Source organism: Ambystoma mexicanum, chromosome 7p, assembly GCF_040938575.1.
Source record: "Ambystoma mexicanum isolate Mex_15411 chromosome 7p, UKY_AmexF1_1, whole genome shotgun sequence".
NCBI lineage: Eukaryota > Metazoa > Chordata > Amphibia > Caudata > Ambystomatidae > Ambystoma > Ambystoma mexicanum.
In genome coordinates this window covers 945,969,238-945,989,659 of record NC_090939.1, presented here as the reverse complement: position 1 = coordinate 945,989,659, position 20,422 = coordinate 945,969,238, and the positions used below count along the sequence as shown (strand labels likewise).

Genomic DNA, 20,422 nt, shown 5'->3' with positions numbered 1-20,422 from the left:
AGAGTTAGAACTCGTACATTTCATACATGGAAGACTTTCATGCAGGCATGTTAACCAGGTGCACAAAATCAATTCAAGACATCTGCAGACAAAGATAAATAAAATAATTTACTGTGTGGAATATGGTTATATTAATCTTTTTTCAAGAAATCTTTACTACATGTTCACAGCTTTAGCCCCAAGTGGAAATAACTACAAAACCAAAAGGTAAAGAGTAGACTGATGCATTGTTTTCCTTGTCATGGGGTGGTACAAGAGCTGTCAGCAATATTAGAGTAAAAGGTTCTTAAACAGGTCCATTTAACTCATTTTCAGAAGCTGGTACAGTTGGGTCTTCATATGCTAGAGATCTGGCACCCAATAAAAATGTGCTGCATTTGCGATTCCTTCGCTGCCATGGCAAACAATTTATCGTAATGGTATAATGGAATTTTCAAAGTGCACAAAAAAAAAACACAAAGGGGGCGGGGCGCACAAACTGGGGATGGTCCCACACTGTGATCAGGCTCAACAATTAGGATTATAGAAAGCCCATGTGGCCTTCTACTAGAGATTCTATTTACATGTACAACCCAACACCAGGTTTGGCCCAAATGTAGCTATGTTTCAGGAAGGCTGCAGCCCTGTCAAAAGTGCTCTGCACTTATTCCCTGCCTACAGTTTCAGGTGTCTGTTATAGAGCCAGTAGTGCACATACAAGTTCCAAAAGTTAGCAGAGTGATGGCTTCTGGCCCTGAAAGTTCAATGCTCAAAACAATAAATAGAAACGTGCGTGCGCTCGCGCACGCACGCACACACAAAGTAGACACCTTACTAGGCAGGCATTCAAGTGCAAAAGTTTTGGCTAATCAATACACCTATCATTTTTCAGAAGGGGTGGTTCCCTACAGACCTTCATTCCCTTATTTCTTTGGTAAGATTTTGGGCCCAAGTGAAACAACCATACACAGACCTCCCCGCAATCTGGGGCTGGAAACTATAGTGCAAAACACACCTACTTTGTCGTCTCGTACAAACAGGACATCTTGTGGCTCCCGTGGAGTTCACACACAATTTACGCAGCTGATGGAACATGCCGAGTCTGGTCATGTCCACCTTACATTCGGGTTAAAATAATTGTAACACATGCCTCCGTCTATTGAAAGCAAATAGGTGCCCAGCATTACTTTAATACATGGACATTGCTGACTGTACCCACAAACAATTTGGGATGCGCATGGGGCCTTATTTCATTCTCAAATGTTATCCATAAACAAGCATTTAGTAATGTTGGCAACGGTCTATAGTCGAAAAAAAAACGAACAGCAAAAAATTCGAAAAAATAATGTCGAAATCACATACATATAATAGAAAAAGTCATTAAATAGAAAATAAAATGTCGGAAAAAAAAAAAAAACAATGCTAAAATTACAATGTAAAATGTCACAAATACTAACGTTTTTTATAGGGGGGTCCCCCCACCCAACCCCCCCAATCCCCCAATCCCCCAATCCCAAACCCCTACCCCAACCCCCCTGACCCCCCATGGATATACCTTTAATTATTTAAAAAAAATGTTTAATAAAATAATTATTTAAACATTAATTCGAAAAAAAATCGAAAACAATTTGATTTTTTTGTATTTCAACATTATTTTTGAATACATATTTGACATGTTGACTTTCGAAAATATTGCATTCGAAAATATGACTGGACACCGTTGGCAACTTATTTACAAACAACTTGGATCCAAGACATAACAGCGCAGACCTAGTTTAGCCTTGAAACACTTCTGTATGGGCGCGTTACAAATGACATGTCATGAATTCAAGAGTTAGTGTCCCCTCCCTATCACAACTTCTGAAGGAAAAAGTAGACTCCTAAAGTGACAGCTTCTTCATCTCCCTTATGATAACCTGGGACCGACCAAATATCCAGGGTTTCTGTGGTGAATAGTGTCTTGATGCTTGGGTAATCCATGGGGCAAGCCTCTCTGGCAATTTATAGCCTACCAGGGAAAACCCTTCACATCCTCTCCCTTGGAGATGAGGGGACAATCACAGCTCAGCCAAATGGTCTCACTGGCTGCTTATGGGGCAACCCACCCATCCCCAGAGTGTGCACGTATGGCTGCTTTACCTTTACTTCTCCTTGAAAAATCTGTTAATGTTACCATGGCAGGCATAACTACTGTAGGTGTAGGGTAACTGCCATTGCCTCGTTTCCTTCCTTTCAACTATTATAGATGTATATTTCTTTACGTGCACGCTCCACTTGCCAGTCTTTTTGGACTCAATCTAGAATGAAGTCAAATATCTTTCTGGATGCCTGGCCCATGTCTAAGCAAATTAGCTTGCTCCTCTCCAGGGAGCTCCGTCATTATGTCTTGCTAGACATAACGTCAGTTTTCGGTCACAGTTTTAGGGGAGAGCCAGGCTTCTCCCCTCCTAAAATGCTCCTCAGAAAATCTACAAATGTGGCATCTCACTGGGATCTATGAAAGCGATCATGCCATCGGGACAGCATTCTCCTATTCAACCACCCGCTGCAAAAGCTACAGCCAGAGTCAGCCCCGGATCTGCTCTGGTGTTCAGGCTTGGAAATGGCATTTGTTCCCTTGATTTTTCAGGCACTTTATGCAGACCCCATGAACAGGGTTGCTTTTTTGCCCCATAAACAGAGTACCCTTCTCTTACCCAGCTTCAAACTGTTCAAACAGCCAGTTACCCAACACCAACAACTCCACTGTATATTACCTTACAAATTATACAGCAGTTTGTCATGACTCCGCCGAACCCGACAGCATCTCTTTGTGGGTTCCAACTCTAATACTAATGCAGTCTGTTGCCTCGTGTATAGTCCTGCCATCTAGTGCACTTTTCTGAAGTCAATCTCCAATTCAAAAGTTAACAATGCGTGCAAACAGAGGTCTTGAATTACCCCTTAAAAATGGCAACTTGGAGGGAAGATATTTCGGCGTGTATTTAATGCGTTCACAGTATTAATCTCTTCAAGCCGAAGGGCAGACTGAGAATCTTTGCATCATAGCAGGGTTAGAAATCTCTAATCTTCTATTTTGTTCTTCTTTATGCACCATGAATCAGTCATTTCTGTACACCAAAAAAAAATAACTAGGGATGACAGTCAAGCTACTGTGGTTAAAAATCAACCATTCATATATAGGTCTATTGCTGCTGTAACATGCATTCCAATAAGTGACCAGAAAAACACATTGCGCACAAACAAAAAAGCAAACTTGGCTAAATCTTTTCTTTCAACTGCATCCAACTTCACTAGCGAGAATGCTGGCAAAGTGTGTGGCATGTAAGCTAGTGGGAGCGATACCTCTCTGCTAAGACAAGAAAACATGTGCTTTAAAAATATATATTTATAGTGCAACAAAGATGTTGCTTTTCAAGTTAACAATTGAAACTTGATTTTAAAAGATCATCTAACATTCTCCACTATCGAAATCATGGAGTCTGCCACTGTAGGAGGCATTCATTTGTTGAATACTCTATGTTGGGAGAGAAACGAGACACGAGACACTTGCTTTTCGGTTTGTGTGAGATTTTCTTGGAATCTGTGGAAAGAATGACAGCATTTTCTATGGGTACATGAAATGTGGTGACAAAGGGGCTGGTATCTCTGCAAGGGAGAGATTCTCTCCCTCTCCCCTGCTAACCTCTGTTATTTTTCTCTCCGCCCTCCTTCTCCTCCCTAACTCTGCTTCAGTTTTTGCTGACTGGTTGCCTGGTTCACCTCCAGAGCCTTACAGGTCCCAGGACCCCCACCAGTCTTTGCACTTGCCTCTGGGCCACTGCACTATGTTCAGCATTGCTGCACTTTTAGCTTACGCTCCATGAGTGATGCAACCGCTCTGCACTTAACCCACGGCCTTTTTGGACGGACGCGTTTACCCCCACCCCCCCTTCTCGCACCGCCGTCTTTACACTTGCATGACACTAAAATGTACAAGGACTTGTAATGTTAATCTTTCCTGTTCCCCCCCACCCCTTCCCCCTTTCTTTCTGCCCCCCCCCATCCCTAGCTTGGTCGCAACTGTTAACACTACATGCACTTGCACTATGAGAAATGCTGTCAGGCCTAATATGCTAGTTTTCTGTTTAGATCATTCGGAAACTTCAAGGCCCAAGAATGATTACTGTATACCCTTGTTCCCTTCCCGCTTTGAAGCACTCCACCTTTCTATAAGCGCTGTATAAATAAACAATTACAATGATGGGCCCCAAGGAGGTATGGGGAGAATCTCCCCCCCCACCCTATCCTCACCAAGTCAGGATACGGTCACATGAGTGAAAAAAATCAGGAAGCATGCCCTTTAAATACCTTAGGCTTTAGGATGTACTGAAGCGTCTGTAGCAACTGTACATTTGAAAAGATAGGATCTCAGTCAAATAACTTTTTTCCAACCGTCAGACCATCAAAGTACATCGTAACAATACAAAAAGAAAACCGCTAGTTTACATTAACAATACAGACCCCTTTACTTTTTCCACTTGCGTCGTAGAAACTCCTCAATCCCTGGGCCATGGTGGTTACGCAGTAAACTGTAACCATATCTGTAAATATGAATACATCAGATGTAAATACGTAAAAATAGCAGACCTACTGTAAATGTATGCCTCATCTTGTATTTGTAACTAAGCTATGCATGTAACTAAGATATGTATCTAACAAGCGCCACAATGCCCAAGGGCTGATGTGCGCTCTACAAATCTGAATAAATAAAATACCCACTGACTTTTTCCTTAGTGGGGTTGTATTGGCACCAGAAAGGACAGAATTGTGGGGATTACATTCAATGGTGCGAGTAGCACTACAGAAGGGTTTGGGACTAATGGAAATCATGCTATTTGTTTTCCAGCCACGGTTCACCTTACTGCCCAGTACACAATTGGCCACCCACTGGTCCCCGATTTCCATCCTCACAAGGTCGCGGCTAGCATCACCCGCATAGTGCAATCTGGAGCAGTTCACTATAGCTTCCAGAGTTACAAAAAGGAAACCCTGGGGGCGTGGCTTGAAGCGCCAGCGATGTGGACGCTTCAATGAAAGCCTCTGTGTGAAGCCCAGACTTGCTGCAGCTATTGCCGGCCCTGCTACACCATAAATGCTGGTAAATCTCAGGCACTACTCATAGGTAGTGGGGGTGCATCCACAGGAACCAGCTGATGTCTAAATATTACCAGGTTACTCACCGTAGTGACCACCTTACTCCTAGTCCATAGTCCCCTTTCCTCCATACTTATGGGACATCTCTCCGTCCTGTGGGACAGGACCGGAGCACTTTTGTAAAAAGCATCAAAAATATGTCCCTCCTCTCTTTCCTGCGTGGGGCTCGGCACGCGGCCGTAACCCCGCCCACCTTGGCTCCACCCCACGCATCGCCATCAGTCCTTTTCTATCGCAGGGTCCAAGACCCATTAGCAATAACAGAGGAACCTTATTAGAGGGGACGGCGGCCGGGCGTATGGAGGAAAGGGAACTATTGACTAGGAGTAAGGTGGTCACTAGGTGAGTAACCTGGTAATACTCCTACGTCCCGTCCCATTTCCTCCACACTTATGGGAGATTCCCAAGCACTCCTTACAGGAACTATGGGTGGATGGGAATACCCCTTACTGAAACAGGTTCTTCAGCACAGCCTGGCCGAACTGAGCGTCGGCCCTAGAGCTCATATCGAGGCAGTAATGCTTACAGAAAGCAGATGGGAAGGCCCAGGTAGCCGCTCTAGCGATGGACTCCCAGGGAACATATTTCTGATAAGCAACTGCAGTTGCCTTGCCTCACACCTGATGTGCATGGATACCGGTGGTTTCAGCTTTTATACAGTGAAAGATTCCGTGATACAGGCAGCAATCCATCTGGAAATGGATGCCTTAGACACCGGCCTGCCCTTGGGTTTACCGAAGGTCACAAACAGTTGGGAAGAGCTCCGAAGCTCGGCAGTCCTGTCCAGGTAGAACTTAAGAGCTCTTCGGACATCCAGGCAGTGTAGAACCCTTTCTGTCTCCGAGGCAGGGTTCGGAAAAAAGACCGGAAGGGAAATCTACTGATTCAGATGGAATTCGGTCATTACCTTTGGTAGGAAAGCTGGGTTCGTCCGAAGGACTACCTTGTCTTTGTGAAAGACCAAGAAAGGATGCTCCACCGACAATGCCTGGAGCTCACTCACTCACTCACTCACTCACTCTCCTCGCTGACGTAACGGCAACCAGAAAGGACACTTTCCAGGACAAGTACTTGAGGTCAACCGTAGCCATTGGCTCGAAAGGTTTATGGCACAGCGCTGTCAGGACTACGTTTAAGTCTCAGGGCGGGTGCAGACTACGAACCGGAGGGTAGATGCGAGTCAAACCAGCAAAATGTCTCTTCACCACCGGGTTATTTAACGAATAAGAACACCGGTCTGTAGAGAGGTAGGCGGAACTCGCCGAGAGATAAGTCCGGCAGGACAAGGCATGAACCCCTGACTCTGCTAGGGAGGAGACAAAGGACAGCACCGTGTCAATCGTCGCCACCCTCGGGTCCAATTCTTTCTTCAAACACCAATGACAGAACCTGAGCCATTTACTCTTGTATTGGGATCTGGTCGAGGGTTTCCTGGCTGCCTGGATAATGCGCATGTTATCCGCAGACAAACACAAAGGCTCTAGAGCCGTGAACTCAGGCACCATGCCGCCAAGTTGAGCGATTGTGGGGAGGGGTGCCACATCTGCTGTTCCCCTTGGTGAAGAAGATCAGGAGTTACTGGTAACCTGATCGGCGGACACACCGACAGGTGTTGAAGTTCTGAGAACCAAAACCTGGCCGGCCACCACGGAGCTATCAGTAGAAGAGAACAGTTGACAGAACTCTTCAACTTCCAAATTGCTCGATGAACCACAGGAAGAGGCGGGAAGGCGTAAGCTCTCATGTTGTGCCATGGGATCTCGGGTGCATCCCCCATAGAGGAGGCTCCCAGCCCCCCTCTGCAGGCGTACTGAGGAAGCTTCTTGTTTACCGCTGTGGCGAAGAGGTCCACCTCCGGTGTGCCCCAATGCGAGAAATTCAATGATAGGATCTCCGCCTTCAACTCCCACTCGTAGCTGACCACTGTCCGCCAGCTGAGGGCATCCGCGGTGACATTCAGCCGACCCGGGATGTGCACTGCAAGCAGCCAGACCCCATGAAGCACGGCCCACTCCAAAATTTGAATGGCCAGATCCACGAGAGGGGAAGACTTCGTTCCTCCTTGCTTGTTTATGTAGTACATTGACACTGCATTGTCCGTTCTTATGCGGACCACCTTGTTGACAATGAGGTCTGAACGCCTTGAGCGCCAGAAAGAGAAAAAAAAAAAAAAAAAAAAAGAAAATCGCCAGAAGCTCCAATTGATTTATGTGCAGGAGCTTGTCCTGAGGTGTCCTGAGGTGACCAGAGGTCCGAGACCTGAAGGAGATCTAACGTCGCACTCCACCCGAAAAGGGAGGAGTGTCGTGATCATCACCACTCTCATGGAATCCGGAATCATTATCCGTTTGGAATCCGGGTCCACAGCCTGACGCCAGGAACTCCGAAGAGCCATCTGGGTCCGCCTCATTTTGAGACTAGCAAGAGGAAGAAACCTTCTTTGCCCCCTCAACAGATCTGGTGTCACCACAAGAGCGGGAACGGTGCGCTGTTACCGACAGGGCCTTGCCCGGCCCCTCAGAACTGTTGGTAGCCTTACCCTCTGTACAAGGGACCTCGGACCTAGGCCCGGTAGAAGCCTCATCGGCACGGGCCTCGAACATGCGTTCGGTAACCTCAAGCCCAGCCAAGACCTCACGGCGTACCCCAGTTTTGTTTTTGAGGGAAGTCAAAAGAACGGCCTCAGAGCAAGCTCCGGTACCCCGCGACTCAGTAGAACTGGGTCTACACACAGCCCCCACAGGAGGGGCCTCGGAGTGTACTCCTGTGATCACAGGCCCTTTACGGAGACCCTCAGAGAAAACTCCGGTAGAATTATTAGGCCCGACAGGCACCTCAGGGCGAACCTAGGTAACAGAGCGATCAACACCCCTCCCGGCTCGAGAGGAACCCGGGAAGGTATCCCCCGGCCAGGGTGCTCTGAACATCAAAGAACTTACCGGGCATTTTTTCTTCTCGTCGATGAACGCCTGAAAATGCGAAGGAGGAGTCCGTCCGAACACCTCCTCCCACCGTTCCAACCGACATTGAAGAGCCCGGACCGAAAGGGAGTCACAGTAAAAAACAGGAGTCCCAACGGTGTTCCGGACCCAAACACTCTAAAGGGGATCCGCCCTCGCGAAGCGACGGTGACACGAACAGTCTGGAAAATCTAGTTTAAAAGACAGACTAGTAAACAAACGCTAGCGAGAGCCAGAGAGGGAAAAACTGAAGAAAATCTTACGAGGATGCAAGTGCGTCCAGCCCGATCGTGCGGAGAAAAGGACTGATGGGCGATGCGAAGCCAAGGTGGGCGGGGTTACGGGTGCGTGCCGGGCCCCGCGCAGGAAAGAAAGGAGGGGCACATTTTTGAAAAAAATGTTGATGCTTTTTACAAAAGTGCTCCGGTCCCGTCCCACAGGACGGAGAGATGTCCCATAAGTATGGAGGAAAGGGGACGGGACGTAGGAGTATTTAAAGTAACAGCTCCCCCGTACATGCGACAGAGCCCAAGAAAGATGGCGGCCACCTGTGAAATCCCTGCCACCCGGCTTCCCTCCCGGACCCATGCATGGAAAACAAGCTTGGAGGTGAACCGAAGAGTCGGCCGGGTGAGGCAACAGCAGGGGGAGCGGGGGGGGAAAAAAATCGGTGGGAACAACCAGCGGTGTGCGTGGACAAGCATTGGAAGGCGGTAATAAAAAGGAGCATCACATTAGATGCTCCTGAGGAGACCCACACCTGGCGGGAACTGGATAGATGCTAAAGGAGACATTGAGAAGTGAGCAACGCTCTCCCCTACCCAGCAGTCGGCAGCTGATGGAGGGCTGGAGTGCTAGATGAGAGGCTCAAGGACAAAAACCTTTTGGCTCGACTCCTGTGTTGGAGGCGCAGCAGCGGGGATAATAGAGGGACAGCAGACGGCACTGGATCCACGCCCTGAATACAGAGATCTCGACACCAGGAGCAGCTACACAACCAGCGTCCTGATGTCAGAAAGCAGCCTGCCTATGCCCTTGCATTACACCAGGGTAAACTCACCTACAAGGAACAGCTGAATTCTCCCTGTATGGCGGGCTGGGGGAGTGAGACCAGGGGCGCCCCGGGAGCACATCCAAGCAAATGTAGGCGGGGGTGTTGGGAGGGGACCCCAAATGAGGCGCATTAGGCCATAACTTCTAGCAGTGGGAAAGGGGTAGCCACCCACTCTATAGCATTCATCATTCAGCTGGATTACTCAAAGCTTCGCCCAAGCACCACCGGAACTGCCCCCCCACCACACCTCAACCAGCACAGACGGAGCCCCCAGCTACAGATTAACCATGTCAAAACAGGCAAAACCCCAAAAGAACGCAGACATCGCAACACCTCTTCAGCCTATGGACAAAGGAAAGAAACTGAAGGCGACGAAAACTCAGCCCCCTTCACCACTTTCAGCTGGGGGACATCTAGCAACGAAAGACATACAATTCTTCACGTCTGAAATCAACCTGGAATTCCACAACTGTGATAGACCTCCTGGACCAAAGAGTGCTGGAAGTGCAGAAGAGGCTGCATGGGACCAAACAGACCAGGCAGCGACAGTGGTGGAACCACAGCCAAGATCAAAATGTTGGAGGGTAGAAGCGACACCATAGAACGCAAGCAGGAGGATATGGAAAACAGAGCCCGCAGAAACAACTTCCGAATCACATGGGTTTCCTCATTGATCTCGGATCAAGCCCTAAACAAATATATATAGGGGACCTCTTCCAAACTCTCGTCCCGCATCTTGATAAATCAAAGTTGCTCCTAGACTGCACTCGCAGGCTGCGTCCCCCCTCCCCCCCCCAAGGAGGTGCGTGTGGTGGGTGGCAGGGGGGTTTCGGTCGGCACTGAACCTTCCGCCAGATGTGATCACATGAGTTGACTTCTTCTCGGCCAATAAAGACATTCTCACAGCCAGCCAAACATGGAGAGTTGACTTTCGAGGCAGCGTCGCTCCAAATCTTCCAAAACCCGGCTACAGCTACGGTACAGAGGAGAAGTCTCAGACTAATGACCACCTTCCTGCAGGATCAGGTCAAATACCGCCGTTTCCCACCACTCTACAGTTTCTGCTAGAGGACAGAACCTGCACCATCAGCTCTCTGGAAGAGGCTGAGGGAATTCTATGAGAGGCCCTCCCAGGCAAAGGCTCCCCTAAACCCTCACATCACCAAAAAGAGATGCTCCCTTACCTGAACGCAACACCTGGGCGAAGGTAGATAGAAGATGAAAAACCAAGCTACACTCACAACAAACCTGAAGGCCTCTTGGCTAGCCATTATCAGCAACAACTTGCAAACCTATATGGGCACCCAGCGTCACACAGCCTATGCCCAAACGTGGGTAAGATCCCACACAGAATCCAACTCTACTGTTTTATGGTTACTGGTTACTAGTTGAAGCTCTATGTAGAATCAAGCTCCTTGATGATCCCTCCATCCCATCGGAAATCGAACTTCATATTGCTCAATGTGACAGGCCTAAACGCTCAGTTCAAGCGCAGCTCCACACTACAACACCTGCAGGACCTCAACTGCTTTGGGATACAGGAGACCCATCTTCTTCCATCGGACTTTGCCTACCTTCGGAATAATAGTTTCCCCATGCAAAATCTGGCCTCCAGTGGGAGCAAAAGAGACGAAACAGCAATTCTCTTGGCAAGGGGGGTGGCATTCAGAGAAATTGAAATGCTCTACAGCTCGGAGGGCTTATACACAGGGATCAAATGTATGTTATTTGGCCAAATATATACACGGATCTCGGTTTACGCCCCCAACGAAGGGCAAGAAGCCTTTCTCCTGGAACTGGAATCCGAGCTTCTTCCCTTTCTTGACGGTCAAATCATTATTTGGGGTGGTAGTGGGGGGGGGGGGGATGAGGGGGTGACTTCAATGGGGTCCCAGACCCTCAGCTAGATAAATCCCACCCACATCAGAAGACTTGTCAATTGCTCAGGGTCTGCATCACCTATTCAAATCCCTGGGGGCGGTTGACACGTGGAGAGTACTACACCAAGGAGAGAAAGACTACCTTCTTGCATGTACATTGAACTTGCTCCTGAATAGACTTACTTCTGGCACACTCCCATCCCCCCCCCCCCCCCCCCCCCCAAGTCATGTGTTATGTTGATGAAGTGACCATAAAACCTATGCCCCAGTTCTCCCCAGACCACAATGGAGCCTCTATGACCCAACCCTGAATGACATGGCGCTCAGGGACGCAATTGTGAAGGCCATTTGGTCCTACTTCAACGAAATCCTCACAGAACTGACCTCGCTGGCAGCCACATGGGATGCCATGAAGGCTCTGATCAGAGGAGAACTCATAACCCATGCCACTGCTCATCAGAAGCGTAGGTGGGAGGCCAGAGCCCGGTTAGAGGGTAATTGAAGCAGAAGATAAAAAACAAAAGGAGGTGGTCTCCTAAAGCACACCATTCCCTGCAAGAGGCACGAAACAAAGTAGAAGCCCATTATGCCGAAGAAACGGCCCAATCCCTACTTTAAACCAAAACAAGCTTACTATGCCAAAAATAAAGCTAATAAATTCCTGGTTAAAAAACATTGGCAAAAGTCAAACAACGCAATGTTCAATTGGCCTGCGGGACTCGCAGGGTAAGGTCCAATATACAGAAGAAGCCAAACTGCAACTAGCAGCAGCCCACCTGATTGAAACCATGACAGCGTCCCGCCCCCGCCCCTCCGGGATCTGGCCGAACAGACTGTTAGGGAGAATTCTCAATTATGGCTAACTTCCCTCACCTAGTGAGTCCCCCAGCAGCTTTGCTGGACTTGGAGTTTATTTTTTTCCACTTGGTAAGTGTGTGAGCGTATCCCCCACTCTTACCTATGTTTTTGCCATGTGTATTTCTCCGTTTTTGTGATTGTGGACTCAGTACACCACTTTAGTAGCCCCCTTCTTTTTGCGATCCACCCAGCACCTTCAGTGCAGTGGCACAGGGTTGTCTTTGAGACTTCCCGACTCCATTTCTGAGGCTGACTACAGTCCCCCAGAAAAGGGTAAAGTTGTCATTAACTTTACTTAGTCAATCTACCACAGATCCAGTACACCACATCTTCCATGGAGTACCGGAAAGGGTTAATTCGTATCCCTTTTTATCTGTACCTCCTAGAGCATTGTTTCGCTCTTTTAACATTTAGACTTGGCTGGTGGCAGTGGCATCTACCCTAACTTTTCTACCGCGATTATATTAGATAAACGTGGTATTGTTCTTGGCTATTATATTGGCCTCGAACATAAACCTGCTAGACCAAATCTTCTTTCTTTTGGCTCCAGTTGGGTTTATTCGCCATTTCTTTTTGTTAAAGTCCTTCTTGTGTTTTACTTTGCGTGGCAAACTAGGTTCGCCTTCTTTGTGCACCGTCTTTTGGCGGCCTTCTGCTCAGAAGCCCTCCACCAGGCGCATGGGTGTCTAGGTGGGCTGAATCTGAGGGAGGGGTGTAGTCACCCCCTGCACAGGGTATCCTAGGAAACCCAAGTCGCACTTTGCCATGATTGGCTGAGGTGGTTGTCCGGGCTGGACAACCCCCCTGCTGGGTGATTGACAGCCAGGCTGTGTGAATGGGGGTTTTGCGCATAAAAGGCAGGTCTCTTGGGCTAGAAGTCAGAGTCGCCACTGGAACTACAAGGAACCGAAGAGAAGCGGAGAGAACGACGGCTGCTCCAACTATCCCGTCCTGGTGAAGCCCTGCTGCAGTCCTGAGCTATCTACCCTTCAACGACTAAGAGGAGATCCAGTCCGGAGTCTTCTTCCCTCGAGCCTGGTGCGGATAAACAGCTCCTCTTCCACAGCCAGAGAATCCTCTTCCTTGGTCGAAATCGCTGCACACAGCTGTAGTGGTCCAGATAGCCATCTGAAGAGCCTCTCCTGTTTTTAAGGAGCGCACCTTTAATTTGTTGTCGCTGCTGCCGGCTTCATCCCCGTGTGGTGCAGACCCCCCCTTCAGACGTCCTCCTTCACAACGAAACTCCAGGAATCGTGGGTCTGCGGGAAACGAGCATGAACAACTGCCAGGGCACTAGCTGCACCATTGAAATAAGGTACTGTGTTCTGCTTGAGGAAACTGGGTGAATCCTTTTCTTAATTTCCAAGGCTTGCCCTCGTCTTCCCTGCTTCTTAGAACTTTTGCTTCCGAACATTGACAATATCGAAGTACTCTTGGCTACGTTGAATCGTGAACTATCTGACTGATCTTGGGCAACAGGCCTCCGGATCACGAGACCCTGGCTCCAGCCCTTTGACTTTTGAACTCCTGTCTCTGAATGTTTCTCGATTCTGTCTGCCTAACCAAAATATTGCCTGTTATTTTTGCCTCCAACTCCCTCTGAGTATCTCCGGTGCCAAGTGTGTTTTTGCCCCGGTAGCATTTCATGTCACGGATACGCATTTAGTTAGTAGTCAAAAAGTGATCGCAATCGTATTCACGGTAACGTGTTTAGTTCAGAACACCGGTTCATTCAAACACAGGGTACTTACCTTGAGACATACTGTACAAAGTAAATTGGTTAGTTGTAGTATATTTGAAGTGTGGTTTATGTTTAAGTTTAATAGAAGTGTTGTGTTTATAACGAATGGTTTAAAAATAAATGTACTTCTATTTTTCTACCTGAAACCTTGAATCAGTGTTTGCTTGAGTCACAGTGATTGTGGTCCCTTTGTGTAATCTCTTCTACTGCTCATACACTCTTGAGATAAGCCTAGCTGCTCCGCCACTGCTACCACTCTGACATAGTATTACAGGCTTGTACCAAAGGTAAAATTTGTATTGCCACCTGTGGTCTTAATTGTGTGTAGTGGTCCCCAAGGGCACTGCACGGGATTCTGCCTAACACCGACAATATAGTGAGGACACCAACCTCCCAGAGGGGGACTGAAGGTCTAGACTCCCCGATCACTAGCGAGGAAACAGACTCATTCAATCCCAAAGAACAAGAGCCGCAGGCACTGATGGGTTCTCAAGATTCTATAAGCTCTTTCGCCCTCAACTTGTGGCCCCTCACAGCCCTTTTCAATGCCTCCCATCAATCTTGCTCCTCAACTCCATCAATGCATATCTTCTCAATGATCCTCCTACGGAAACCCAGCAAAAATGCTAGAGATTGCGCCTCATACAGGCCAATATCATTACTCAATATAAATGCCAACATCTATTCTTCAGTCTTAGCCAACCACCTGTCCTTGGTTCTTCCTAAAATAATGGACTTGGCCCAAACCGGCTTCATAAAGGGCAGAACTACAGAGGAGAACATTCAGCGGCCCTAAACCAGGTTGCGGTGGCGTTTTTAGACTGACGGAAAATGGCACGGCTAGCTTTAGACACAACCAAAGCTGTTGACAAAGTGGACTGGTCCTTCCTCAACCAAACCCTTGAGGCCTTTCAGTTTGGCCCACTTTTTCGTAGAATGGGCATAGCCAACTATAGCTCACTGAAAACAGCTTCACGGGTTAACCAGGGACAGACAGTGTCCATTTCATTAACTTGTGCGAATAGGCGGGGGGGGGGGCCCTATCACCCCCCCCCCCCTTACTTTTTGTCCTGGTAATGGAAGTTCCGGCCCAGCAAATTCATAACAACTCTGCCATCGGGTCTGGGTGGGCCAGATCCACAATAAACTTTGCCTCTATGCGGACGACAATCCCTTTTAGAATGAAATGGGTTTGGCAGGGTTGTGGGGTTCGCTATTAATTAGGAGTGGGTTTGACCTCAGAGGAGATGGAGGCACTCCGACCCTTATGTTGAATCCAGCGGAACAGGAAATCCATAGATTACTTAGGGGTGCACATTCCGGCCCTCCCAGGTGAGGTATATGCTGCCAACTTCCCCCACCCCGTTTAAGGAACTAGAGACTGACATGAAAAAGTGGGCAACCCAAGGGATCTCGTTGATGGGGAGGATCACAACCTTTAAAAATTAACCTTCTCCCGAGGTTCCTATATTTCCATTGCACTCTCTCCGTACTGGTCCCACCACTCCCATTCGCCTTCAACAAAAATGCTACAGTTTATATGGAGGGGTAAGAAAGCAAGGATCCCTAAAAGGGATATGACGGGCAACTCTCGCTTGGGTGGATTGGGGATCCCTAGCCTAAACAAATATGTTGCAGCGCAACCGATGCACTTCCAGGTGTGGCTCTCTCCGACAGATCCTCCAAAATGGGAAGAGATTGAACAGTCAAAACTGCTGGCACCCCTCTACTCCCTCACACACACAGTGCAAAAACGCAGGTATGGCATAATTTCCTCCACGAAATCTACAGTGCAAATCTGGGACTGGGCCATGAAATCCAAGGGCATCCCAACCAGATTGGGTCTTCTTTCCCCAGTCTACTACAGCTCAGTCTTTACACCACGCATGCACCATACAAACTTTAAAAACTGTGCGAGTGGGGGGTTGCAAACCTTGGTGCAACCATTTAAAAAAAGGCCAGCCACGCACCTTCGAGAACTGAGGGGACATTTCAGCTGACCGAGAGCGACAGATTCTCCTACGCCCAATTCGGTCATGGTACACGCACCCTCTGTTCCACCAGAAGGCCATACGTGAACTTGGCCTCATTGACTCACTTTGCGGGGGGCAAATGACTCCAAGCTATGCAAGTTACGGCAGGACGACAGGTTGACTCTTCGCCCTGCATATGACAATGGAAAAAGGACCTGGGGTGCTCAATTGAGGACCAGACTTGGGTGGACTTCTGGACGAGAAGATACTCCTCATCCTGTGTGACGAACAAAGAACTACTTCTTCGTTGGTACTATCCCCTAGAGTAGCCCACCAGATTCTGAACGCGTTGGACAGGCAGTGATGGCAAAACTTTGGGAACCAAGGCAATTATTTACATATGTGGGGGGGACTGACCTTCTGCTAAAGCCTTCAGGGAGGAAGCACTCATTGCAATTTAAGCCATCACCCCTGTTAAACTTCCGAAAGGTCCCAAAGTAATCCTCCTGGGTTCTTGGTTCGACTGATGCTGGAAATCGGAGGGACAGGGCCTCCGTGTCCTTGTCCTTTATTGCCGATTATCGTGTGTTCGGTTGTGTTTTTCGCGCAGGAATTCATGTGGGACTCCTGGCGGTGCAGCTCTCCTTTGGTTTGGTGAACAGACCCATGGGATACCCTTATGGCACCCATGGGCAGGGGTACAACCCTGTGCCCCTAGTGTATGTTATTGGGCACCTGTGTGTGGCCCACAGAGCTGGGTACGGGCTAGTGGCAGCTCTGTGCTGAAATGACTGGTGCCCCGAGCGTCCTCCATTTTGGGATGCCCAGGCCCGGTCATTGGAATCAGTAGATTCCGGGTGGAGACAAAATGGCCCCATGGCCTCTTGCCTTCCATCACCTGTTACCTTGATCTTCCCGAAGTCCCGGGAAGCCCTGCCTCTGTCCCTTCCCCCTGACTGGCTGTTGGGTGGAAGTTCCATATATGGTAGTGTGGGGAAGTGCTGACCAGACTAGCTGGAGCCTTCCCAACGACCGTACGTTTTGGGTACGCCTGTGGGTGGGACCTGGGTGAATGGAGTGTGACGAATATGCATTCTCTGTTGTGGGTGTCTAGTATCTGGTGTTTGACACAATGGTTGAGACAGCCCTGCCCGAAACCGGTATGAATGCAGTTTGAAGTGTTGAATGACTCGGTACTTGTCCCAATACACATAACTTGTTGTGAGTGTCTGGAGAGAAGTGAATGGCCCGAATGCACTGCGTGCCCGATTGGCTGCCTGCCTGAATGCCCTTCGTCGTGATTGGATGCTTCAGTATGACCCAGCGGAATGAATGGGAGATCAAAAGTATATCTGGGGACCTCTCACTGCTAGGAATCGTGTTCAGAAGCTGAAGTCCCCTACGATGAGTAACTGAAGCTTGATCATGAAGCCCTGCTGGACGAGAAGAATTGCAGTTGCTCTCCTTCGCAATCTGAAAGCTGCTGTGCCTCAAGGACTGACCCAGAGAGGACCTGGTAAGGCGCCCTCTTCCCGAGCTATGAGGGACCATCGTGCACCAGCTGATCTTTGCCCAAGCTCCCTGGTAGACAGACATCTGTGCCTCCCCTCTACCATATAGAGAGCGGAAGTACAGACCCCCCCTCTGGTCTTTACAGGGGGCCCTACTCAAGATCTGGGATGACGGCTAACTTATTACCCTGCTTCTCCTAGCAGGGAAGATCACGATTTCCTGGTCTTGGGACATCTTGGATTCAAAACTAAGCATGAAAGTCCATGTTGGCCACCTAGTCTCTTGCTCCTCATATTGCCTGAGGCTTCTAGCATTGATTCATCCCTTCCTTAGCGAGAACAGCTGTGCCACAGTGGTTCATGTCATTATAGATTCTCATCTGGATTACGGTTCTAGCCTTCTGCAAAGGCTTGGGCAGGGCGAACCGGATCATCTTGAGGTGGTCAAGACTAATGCTGTTCACATGGTCTGTAGCATGCATAAAACAGACCACATCTAGGTGACCAGAAAAACTCACTGGTTGCCTATAAAAGGAAAATAATTTCATTATATGCCTTACGCATAAGAGTCCGATCTCTCTCTCTCTCTCTCTCTCTCTCTCTCTCCTCGCTGCTGAGCTGGCTCCCAGCTAGACTGGTTTTGAGATCCAATGATGGCAGTCTGTTGCTAACCACTAAAGCTACACTCTCCCTTGTTCTAGAAGGGTGTTTTCTGCTGGCAACTCCTCGCCTTTGGAATTCCTTACCGTTGGATCCAAGGTATTGTGCCTCTTTAGGGATGTTTAAACGTCAACTAAAATTTGTATTAATGAATCTTGCTTAGACCGAAATACAAACTTATCCCCCTGCTTGATCTGTGTCAGATTCTTGCTTTTGTTATTTAATACAAGTCTGTCTGAACTGCTATGCCCATGGGCCCTTGTCCTATAACATTAGAAATAAATAAAAAAACATTTATAAACCAAGATATGGAGAAGGTCTTTTGCACTGCTTCACAGATGTGTGGGTGCAGCTCAAACATACAAATGGCAGCTTCCGAGCCGGGTCCTTCGGGACAACATTTGAAACGAGACCCTCACAGTCAACTGCTACCAGACTGGGGTAAGCACAGGGAGGAGGGGCTGCAATCCCCAGGGGCAGCGGGGGCTGTTCCTATTTGCGTGATTGAATTATTAATGCCAAATATGTGACTCTGTACTGCTTGTCCCATGTCTGCAACCGAATAAAATAAAGTTATTTAAAAAAGATTGGAGAAAAAAAAGGCTACTTTTTGCTGTACGGAGCCAGTGCATGCATTTGTTTCAGAGTGCATCCCTTGGTTCTCGTTGATTCAGGTGTAAATGCTACCCCGTGCTAAAATACAATAACCCTCATTTGGCCCCCATATGCTTTACCATTAGTCAGGTCCTGCCAGGTTTCGAAATCTGTATGCACTATAATGGTTGGTGTTAGTGCGGTGGTTTCTCACAAGGTTATTAGCCCTGGTATTCCTGATTACGTGTATTATGTTGCCATTGGGTAACAGTTCCTTCGCATATGGGCGGCCGGGCAAACTGCTTGCTCCAATTCCAAGATCTTGAGGTGGGCACATAGGGCTCACACTGGATTGAGACTTAGGTTATCTCCAATAAAGCATCCCATCCGAGGACTATTGTTATTTCCAACAATCGGAGGGTCTTTATTAGCATGCATTTCAGGCTCCTGTGAAGATTTGTAAGGCCCTTTGGAATCTACGGGGCCAGTGGGAAAGCCACCCTTGGCGCCCTCTCCCTTGGACTTCTATCAGGACCAGTAGGAGCCTTTTTAGGTCTGCAAGCTCCAATAAAGCTTGCTTACAATTCCATCCGTGGTCAGAGCATGCCTCCTTGGTGGGCAGGTCGATAGTCAGCCAAGAACATAGGCCGGGATGGTTGGGGACGCTTGGTGAGGTGAGAAAGAAGAGGGCCATTTCCTACACTCAAATCCATCAAAGTTACTCCAAAGTCCTTCTAGCGACAACTGGCCTTTCTTCGCCTATGACCTGAGCCCCAATTTCCACACGATCCTTTAGTTCCGTGGGTGCTGGGAGACTGTTGGTATTTGCAGGCAGGTGAGATTTCTTAGCCACATGTTTCATACTCGACTGAGTCAGGATCTCATAGTCCACAGTCACTCCTCTGGCTTTCCATGGCGGACATCCCCTGCCCCAATAGCAGAGGTAAGGGTTGTTTAGAGATGGGGGCCATCCCCCTGCCTCCCAGATACAACACCAACTCTGGCATATAGCTGTTGGCATCGAGTGATGGCTGGGGCATATCCACACTGGTAGAGGCAAAGGGGGCAGCAGAGAGCTCGAGGGGTACGGGTGTTTTAGCAGTCAAGGTTGAAGATATAGAGGAGGGACCAATATTTGCTCCTGAAATTGAACAAGCACCACCGTCACTTCCAGGAGAATTGACATCTGTTCACCGGCTCTTTGTCTTTGTTGAAGGACTGTATATAAGGGTGACGGGATGACATAAGAGTGACAGGTGCTCCAATGGGGATGTGTGTGCAGATGGAGAGTGGGGGGGGGCAGCACGAGCTTGGCCTGCAGCAGTATCATGTTCTATAGTTATAGGGGCAAGTCTGATTGGTTTGTGCTCCCTGAGATGACCTTGCTTAAGTCAGGCCGCCCCTGTGCTATACGACTAATCTGATATAGCAATATGGGTATGCCCTTCTTGTGAGTTAGTAGTTTTACACCCTGTGACATCCAGAGTGCTCCCAAGAAACTGGCTGATTTCCTTTATCAACTGGCAAGCATCTTCCATAGGTTTGGTAGGGCCATGAGGCTGTAATGGAGGGGTGGAGGGGTGGAGGTGGGGGGGGGGGGGGGGGGGATGCGGAGACACGGCATGGGGGGCAGTTTCCATTTTACAGTTAGTAGTTTCCTTTTGTGTTGACTTAACATCAGAAAGATTTGTGAGGGTTGGTGGGAGTGGGCAGCCGTGAGCTCCATTGCAATCCTAACTGACTCACTGAGAATGTGGGGGGGGGGGGGGTGCGAGTAAGCTGAAGAAGTCTGCACCCTCAAGCCCCCACTTTAGACTTCTCTTAGTAACACCTTCCTGGAGATACGTGGCGTTTCCTTTCCCCAAACAAATATTCTTTTTTGTAGTTTAAGCAAGTCAGAGTCAGGCATTTTGACCAGAAGAGCAAGACATAAGTACAGGAATGTGGGGAGTAAATTCATTTTAATGGAGGCTATTCTGCCAAACCAGGAAATGTACTGTGCATGTCAGGAAATGT

General features: G+C 48.5%; 1 protein-coding gene across 1 annotated transcript in view; it reads right to left on the bottom strand.

Annotated features, from left to right (window-relative positions):
• The window catches only part of KLHL15 (kelch like family member 15), a 151,610-nt gene that overhangs the window by 92,133 nt on the left and 39,055 nt on the right, over nucleotides 1-20,422 (bottom strand). The gene's annotated exons all lie outside the window — the stretch shown is intronic.